The sequence below is a fragment of the Lactuca virosa genome, chromosome 9 (genome assembly GCF_052849685.1).
Source record: "Lactuca virosa cultivar CGN04683 chromosome 9, Lactuca_virosa_CGN04683_v6, whole genome shotgun sequence".
Lineage (NCBI taxonomy): Eukaryota > Viridiplantae > Streptophyta > Magnoliopsida > Asterales > Asteraceae > Lactuca > Lactuca virosa.
The window spans coordinates 14,507,162-14,516,185 of record NC_136434.1 but is presented as its reverse complement, the minus strand read 5'-3'; the positions used below and the strand labels follow the sequence as shown (position 1 = coordinate 14,516,185).

Genomic DNA, 9,024 nt, shown 5'->3' with positions numbered 1-9,024 from the left:
AATCTTACTTCAAAAGTATAATGTTATAATTGTATGTGTGGTGTCATTTCAGTTAATAGCAATTGCGATTCTTTAGGTTGACTATTATAAAAATACCCCAATTGTGATTCTTTAGGTTGACTATTACAAAAATACCCCTGGTTAAATAACAGATGAATTTATAAATAACATCTCACTTTTGAATTTTTTGACGTTTTTGGATATAACTTTCAAAGTAAAATGGTTTAATACGAAAATAATTAAAATAAGTTTCCAAAAAAGAAATAAATTTAACATGCTATATTGGGCAAAGAAATGAAAGTAAATTGCCATTTAATGTATTTAATGCACTTGATCACTCAATAATGTTTAAAAATTTTCGTAACAATATACAATTGAAAGTAGATGTTAAATAATGACTGTCATAACATTCATATATGTCAGTAGAATGCTACAAAATAAATAAATGACATTTAAATGAAAGAAAATTCCATAAAAATGACATTAAAAAGAAGTAAATTACTATAAATGTTATAGAGGTGATTTTGCTTCTTCGATCCGATCTAAAAGAAATAAATGACTATAAAAGGTGAGCAAATTGCAATAAATGATGTTAAAATGAATATAAGATGCAATATATGACATTAAAATAGGCGACAAATCTGAAAATATAATGGAAAACTACTTTTTGAAAGTATAATGCTATAAAACTGTTATTTTAGATTTTGTTATAAACCTGAAGACCTTACTTTGTAGTAATAGACGATAAAAATTACAAAATCATTGTTCAAAAGTATATTGATATTAAAATTGTAATTTTTGAGTCATATGCAAATTATACTACATCGTAGCTAAATATATTAGATTACACCATATTGTAGTCAAATATAAATCTTAATGCTAGATTAAGATCTTGATATAGCAAATTAAAAAAATCAGAATATATTATTGCAAAAGGTAAAAAAACTATTACAAATTCGACCATGTACACTTTTTTGAAGTTCTAGTCGCTCAATAGCATCTTTAGTTAGACTTGATCGCTAATTCTTGACTCTATCTTTACAAGTTTGAGCTTTTTAGCTTTGATTCAACAAATCTTTCCCAAACATTAAAAATATTCAGGATGCCTGCAAAACCATCAAAAACAAATATGCCTTGTGAGAATAAAGTATGCGAAATGGATAAAGTGATCTTCAAGTGAAGTTCCAAACCAAATCACTTATTTGAAACAACTTCCTTTTATTTTTTTATAACTTTCAAAAATACTGATAATATTGTTTAATGAATTGTTCTTCATGAAAATATTTTCAAAGATAATATTAGGATAAAAAATAATTTTCTTTTAGCACATAAAGATGGGAAATCTTCAAACAAACAAAAGGAACTTCCAATGTAAATTATTCCTTAAAAAACCTAATCATAAAATTACAATGTCCTGCTTAGCATTCTCAAATAAAGTTTGTACATATTGCTTTCTCTTAAAAATGAAATCCTTCCAACAATGTCGCAAGTCAACCACAACATGTTATCAATATTTGTTCATTTGCCTCTTACGCCATCTTCTAGATGTATCTGACAAGAAAGAAATGTTAATAGGCATGTCAATGGTGACAATAAAACAAATAACAAACAAAATCGGAAACGTTGCACCTCCATAATAATGTATCTAGTAAAAAAGATTTCAAATAAAAGTATAACAAAAATATTTGACAGTTGATAGAAAAGGAAATGGAAGATTGAGAGGTAAGAGTTGAAAACTTAACTTTATATGAGACATTTTGTCAAACATCTGGGGTGCGTGTTCCACTGACCCATAAGAAAAATTGATAGATTGTATGAAACCTGGAAAAAGAAATACCAAATCTAAGGTTTGTATACCTAGAAAATAACCAAAGGCAAAAAACTCGATGAACATACTTGAGAAATACAACAAATCCCAGAATAAAATGATGTAGAGGGAGGTCGGTAGATCATGGTAACGCAATAATGGCCCTGTCGTGCGATGGTGGTCCTATAAATCAATGATGTTCTGTTGGAGGTATGGTGGTGGCGATGGTGATCGAAGTAGGATATAGATCGAGAGACGGAAAATTGAAGGGGATAAAAGCATAGGAGGCGGGCATGGATTCTTTTAAACTTACGCCTTGTTGAGTTTTTTTGTAAATTCATTAAGGGAAAGGGAAGAAAAATTTTGACGGAAAGAAAGGGAGGTGAAGGAAAATATTCATTATTCCGTGTTCCCGAGTTCGAAGGAAATGAAAAGAAATGAAAGGAAAATTTTAAGTTTTTGTGTTCCCGAGTTAGGAGGAAAAAGAAAATAAAACTAAAAATTTTCCTTCCCCTCACTTTCTTCCCAAATCCGTCCAATTTGGGAGGAAAATTTGGAAGGAAAATATGACTCTAAAATCCTTCCCCTCCCCTCACTTTCCTTCCATTAATGAAACTCGGAAACACGATTTTCCTTCGACACCCCTCACTTTCCCTCCGTATCCTCCCATTTCTCTCCTTAAGTGGAACTCGGGAACAAGGCGTTAAGGAAAATGAAGGGTCGGGACACATTGGACTGGAGAACCCAAAGACATACATCAGAGAAGCAAACAATGTATCAAGGTGATTCTTTCGACAACAAATAAGAAGGACCATACATTGCCAAAGTTTCTCAAAGCATTAAAGAGTTGTACAACAGCAGTTTGTGGTCGAAGAGGTACATAACAAAGGTAACATCAAAGGTGGGTGTCGATTTTTAAAAAAATCGTTGAGGGCGCTGGTGGTTTTATGTTTATGATTAGGGTTGAGAGGAATACACGGATAAACTATGAGAGAAAAAAGTGGCGGCCGATGAAAATCGAAATTGAGCTTAGGGTTTTATGGAGTGGCTTTGCTTCATTTTGATTAGTCAGTTCACATAGATCATCATTTTATACCATTAGATGTATTTTATGTAAAATTAAAGATCAAGATTCAAGCTCCTTAGTTTTAAGACTTTGGTCTTAAAACTTTTAAACTTCCTATTATATATACTTTATAAAGTAATATATATATATATATATATATATATATATATATATATATATATACACACACACTAGCCGTTTACCCGCGCCAAACGACGGGTGCGAATAGTTTTTCAGAAATTAGTTTCTAGAGATGATTAGTTTTTTTGGGCAAATAGTTTACTACATCTAAATAATTATCAATAAGAGTTATGCTAGTAGAAACGAAATAAATAAGAATTAAAAATGAAAAGTTGGGAATCTTTACAAATATACATCAATAGATGATTGTGTGTGCTTATTAATCGTGCAACACTTTTTTATACACCACTTTTGATATATAGACTTCCCTGTCTTTGAATCTTTACAAATATACATCAACAGATGATTGTGCGTGCATTATTGACCGAATTAGATTTCAAAGCATACTATATATATATATATATATATATATATATATATATATATATATATATATATATAGTAGACGTTTACCCGCGCCAAGCGACGTGTGCAAATAGTTTATCAAAAATTGCTTTCTACACCCACTTACCTTACACCTGTAATCTATATAGTCTAATCTCTCGGCGCTTTTATTTCGGTGAATATTTTCATCTCAGTGATTACAGTTTGCGTGGGGGATTATGTGAACAATTTATATGCAATATCGTGATCCCCATGCAATACAGTGAACATACTCATGTGTTGGCTACCAAATCATTTTCTTGTTTCTTTTAGGATTGAAAAACCGAACCGAGAGAATTTTTTATGTATGTATTTTTAATTATTGGTTTTTTGTTAATCAATTTGATAAAACTAAAAACTATAAATGTTTGGAGATGAAATCAACAAAATACTGAATGAAGACATAATCATGTGGGAATGAAAAACGGATACTTTGTTGAAGTGAGTCTCCGAAAAAATCTAAGGTCAAATCTATAAAAACCAATATAACTTGGTTTAACTATTTTGGTTGTGTTTTTTTTTTTTTTGTGACAATGGCTACAATATGATTTTCAATTGCATTGAAGCATTCATTTGATGATACATGTCATGTTGAATAAAAAATACAACCATTCGTGGTTTTCTTTCAGCAACATTGCAATTAAGCGACGATGAATAATTTCTTTTTATTATGGGGAACAACATATCTATCTATCGATTTTGTGTTTGTTGGATACATGTTTAAATTTGTTGGTTACATTGTGTCAAATAAATTCTTTGGTCATAATTTGAAAATCTTAGTCTATATGGTATTTTTATCTCTCTTCGTTACCAACAAGTAAATTTAAAAATAAAATAAAATATTAAAATAATAAAATAAAAACTTTTTTCTAATGTACAAGAATTTTTCATTTTTATAAGAATTCAATTAAAAAGGTACACCACAATAAAAAAATTTGTTTTATAAAAAAAGGAAGGTAAAATATATTAAATATGGTTAAATTAAACAAAAGATAATATTTGCACATTTGACAATAAAAAATCGGTACTTTACTAATTAATCAAAAATAGCTACCCATTTTATTATTATTAAGTTTCAAATCCATTTATTTATCAATTGTTAATGTTTCAAAATATTTTCAATAACGGATATCCAATTTGCCACATCTTGATTTAATGTCTTTAAGGATTTTGAATGAGTTGATAAATGATAGCTTTAATGCGGGATGTGTTTTGATTTAATAGCTTTATAGATCTTAAATGACTTGATAATTGATGACTTTAATGAGGGATGCATTTTAACTCATCTGATACAATTAATCTATATGGTTTATAGGTGGGATTCATATGGTTTTATGTCGAGAAAAAATACAAATTAAAGAAGCCATGAATACTTTTACTCCCAAAAGCAACCCTTCAAAACTTGCGTTAAAATGAGACAGAAACTCGAAAAACTATGACATAATTAAAGCATAAGACCCATGAACTTTATCCACATATTAATTACAGCTTCAATGTTTACCATTTCTATCAGTTAAACTTCTACATAGCTTGAATAGCAAGGTCTCCAACTCCATCTTCAACTGTCTGTGAATAAAAAAAGTCAATAATAGTCCATAACATTGCTTATTGGCTTATGACCAAGAATAACCAAAGCATAAAAAGTAAAAAAAAAATCCAAAAGAAATGCAGCAATGTAAAGAAATGATCAAAACATAACCATAATAACATGAACACATGAAAACATAACCAAGTAACGAAATGATCAAAAGTGTTTCTTTTCTGTTACAACATTCAACTTTCAAAAACCTCCCTATTTATAACATTGTACTTTCATTTCTCATCAGCATTATTAAATAAACAAAAGTATAATGCTATAAATAGATATGTTTTTGAAAGTACAATGTTTTAATAGAACAATGAAATTGGTATCTAAACAATTAATCAAAAGTATGTCAAGTATTTCCAGCATTTAGCCCTTAAAGGTTTTTAAATGGCATGAAATAAAGAAATGACCATAGCACTAAAAAAATTAGTTAGCAACTTAGAAGTTTATTTTTCTTATAATAGCATTGTACTTTTACTGATTTCTTTGTTATAACATCTTTGTCTAACTTCTTTTTATTAGAGCATTACACTTTAAAAATGTATCTAAGTATAGTAATGTATAATTGAATATATTTTGTAGAGTATAATGCCCTACTGAAAAATGTATTGCAAATACAATGTTATATTTAGTTTTAATTCGTCAAAATATATTGCACTAATAAGAAAAAATAATGAAATGAAATTACAATTATGTGATAAAAAGAATGAAAGTAGGATGTTATAGGTTTAAGAGAACATACAGTAAGCCCTTCACAGTATGTTAACTCAAATAAGTTAATAAAAAAGATCCAATTGGGTATTTTTAGATGATTATGGAAATGAGTATTTACTCACTATGCCAAGGTCAAATGATGCTAATATTGAATTTCATCTATTGAACCTTATCAACTTGAAAGAACAATGATCCTTCTTTTTTCCACAAAACAGAAAACATACTTTCCCTTAATATATTATGGTATTCATAAAGTTAAAAATCGACAATATCACCAATTTGGCGTGGTTTCAGAAACATAATTCACCTTTGTAGTTTGGTGCCTTCGAGGAGGAAGAGCGCATGCGGATGTGTATGGTCACTATTTTGAAGTGGGTTTCAATGTTATGTTAACATGTTTGACTCCTCAATGACAGGGGTAATTTTGTCGTTTTGCTTTGGGTTCTCTTCATCCTTATCGGCAGTAGTAGGGATTAGAGAAACAACCTCTTTAGATGCCTTCTTGGAATTATGGCAACTTTTATACCAGGTTCAACTCCTTAGAAACAACTTCTAACCAAGTCTACCTATATTCAATCCCAAAACCCACATCATAATGTCTTAGTGTACAAAATAAAATAGCCAAGACTAAAAACTCATAAGGAAGAACCATAACTACCATTTTCTTGATCAACATCACTGAAACCAAATAACTCTTGACATTTGTTAAAAAAATATATGAACAGAAAATGAAACTTCTAATTATGCTCTGTTCATGTCCATTTGATCTACCATATAAAGGTAGATGTTCTTATGTTCTTTCATAATCTTTTGTTGTTAGCAAAGATACATGAGGAAACATGAAAATACATCTAACAAAGTTAGAATCAGTTTAATCTTCAAACATCATAACAAAACAACATAAAGGAATCCAATTACCTTTTTACCCTTGGGTAATATGATCCATATATTTTGGAATTGGGATGGTATTTGAGCTACACCTACCTTTGCCTCTGATATGTCTTATTGTTGGCTGCCCGGAGCCTGAATAGACATCCATAATTTTGGTTTTAGACTCATTTGCAACTCCGACGCAATATTAACTTGAAATTTTGACTACAACAACATAAGATTATATTAAATATCTATCTCCCATTTTACACAGACACACATACATAGGCATACATCATAACTTCACCATTTTCTAGATCTAAAGATACATGATTCTTACAGATCTGAAGATTGAGGAGGTGTCGAGAATGACCAGATAATGTGTGTTTCTTTTGGCTTTAAGAAATATATATATGATATATCTGTTAGGTTGCCAAAAATTTTGATTTAAAGAGGAATAAAAAGAGGGGGTTAAATAAGAAAAACAAAATGAATAAGAAGATAAGAGTCTTACCTTGGTCATAGATGTTCATGTAGGGAAGGAGAAACAAAAACGTTGTTGTGAAGAGATGGTGATGGTGGCGGTGGTGATATCATATGCATCCTTCTTATCGTCTTTAGCCCTCTTCAAGCTACCGAATTTAGCATTAGGAATGAAAATCATCTATTAAACACGCACACACATAGAGTTAATAGACACAAATAATCAAATACAGATACACAAAGAACACATAGACAAAACAATTTAGGAGGTACTTTCGGTAGTTTCAAGGAAAAAGGAGAAAACAAAAATAAATAATGAAGTAAAAATGATATTGACTAAATTTTTTGAGCAGAAATGAAAAAAATGAAATCGATTTTGCAGAATTCAAATTCTGTAATCGATTTGAAAGGGAAGAAAGCAGAAAATCATTTTTTTTTTGCAGAAAATAAAGTTATTTTTGTAGGAAAAAAAACCAGAAGCAAACCTAAAGTGAGCATATTTTGGTGAGAACAAAATCAGATAATGGGAAGCGTCGGGGGGAGCGTGCGCTGGATGTGCAGGGCAGGTAGTGGGCAACGACGTGGCTAGAGGACGGAGTCGGGGTCAATTTCTCAGCGTCTGAAGGTCTCCGGGTGGAGCAATGGTGAATGTCGTCGGTAGAGGTGGTGTTGGTAAGAGGAGTGGTTGTTTATGGCGGTGTGCGGATAAGGAGAGTAGATTCTTGTATATTGTTGCCTTCGAAGAAAAGGTGTCTCATATAGGGTCTTTGAGAGATGAGAGGCTATGAAACGTTGGACGAAGGTGAAGGATTACACGGTCAACTTTGACCGATTCTATTTACATATTACTCGCGGTTAGGTTGAGATATTTAAATGTTGTGTTATCTTTTTTATAACAGGAAAGATAAGACTCACGTTTTGAATGTTTCAATATTGGAGTGTGAGATTTATTGTGCATTAAAGATTTGTATTTTCTGCATTATATTTTAAAAAAATTAGATTAAAATATTATTTTAATCATGTTTGTTGTACTTTTAGTTTAAATACTTGAACGTCTTAAAAACTATTTTTAAAAATAGTAAGGTTTGTATAATAATATAGTAAGATAATATATATATATATATATATATATATATATATAAAATGTGGCTTTTTATATATATATATATATATATATATATATATATATATAAAATGTGGCTTTAAATTAGATTTTCTAATAACAAATTTATTCATGTCAAGTCTATGTGCACATAGATAGCCTAGTAAACTATGAACGATAACCAGCTAGTATGCATATGCATATTTATAGAAAAACAATTATCATGTATATAAATGGATTAAAAAAACCCTCATAAATAAGATTACTAAACAATTAACAAAGTATTAAACGATTATACCATATAAACATATAAACAGTTAAGTGTAAGATCAACAGGTTATGTCCACCATTTGTCCTCAACTATATATTTGTTCCTCGGGGGACGGAGAAAAGATAGGCCACTAGGCGAATGATGTGAGGAGAGAAGCGAGATTGCGAGAACTAACCGTCGGCAGATGAGGCGGAGAGTAGCTAAGGGCGGTGAGGGAGTCAAAGACGGGCGACGACAATAGTCCCGGCGAATACTACTTCCCTCGCTTCTCTGATTTTACTTTGGAGATTTAAACCCTATTCGTTTCTTCTTCTTTTTCTTCTTTTTTGGATTTTTCTGCAATTTTTTACTTTCCACCCAAAAGTTTCTACCGCCTCAGCATTCTGCTTTTTCTTCGCAATTTAAAGAAAAAAACTAGACAAATTTGCAAAAGTGGTCCCTGTGGTTATCAAAATTATGTGGTTTCGGTCCAAAACAATTTGATGGTGAATAAGTGGTTTATTTTCGGATACGGTGTGTGGTTTTGGTCCTTATGATTGGGATTTTTGTATGGTTTTGATCC

At 30.6% G+C, this 9,024-nt stretch overlaps 2 long non-coding RNA genes across 6 annotated transcripts; both read right to left on the bottom strand.

Annotated features, from left to right (window-relative positions):
* Positions 1-905: 905 nt before the first annotated feature.
* Positions 906-2,307, bottom strand: LOC145138767 (uncharacterized). 2 transcript variants are annotated; one of them, XR_013721714.1, is made up of 3 exons: positions 1,897-2,249; positions 1,445-1,821; positions 906-1,106 (listed from the first exon to the last, which is right to left on the bottom strand). It is a non-coding gene; the product is annotated as an uncharacterized LOC145138767 (long non-coding RNA). The 2 variants fall into 2 exon arrangements; XR_013721713.1 differs by lacking the exon at positions 906-1,106 and having other exon boundaries at positions 1,361-1,821; positions 1,897-2,307.
* Positions 2,308-4,834: 2,527 nt separating this feature from the next.
* Positions 4,835-8,817, bottom strand: LOC145140763 (uncharacterized). 4 transcript variants are annotated; one of them, XR_013722271.1, is made up of 4 exons: positions 8,638-8,817; positions 6,655-7,270; positions 6,044-6,302; positions 4,835-5,003 (listed from the first exon to the last, which is right to left on the bottom strand). It is a non-coding gene; the product is annotated as an uncharacterized LOC145140763 (long non-coding RNA). The 4 variants fall into 4 exon arrangements; XR_013722270.1 differs by having other exon boundaries at positions 6,044-6,759; positions 7,121-7,270; XR_013722269.1 differs by having other exon boundaries at positions 6,044-7,270.
* Between the last annotated feature and the right edge of the window lie 207 nt (positions 8,818-9,024).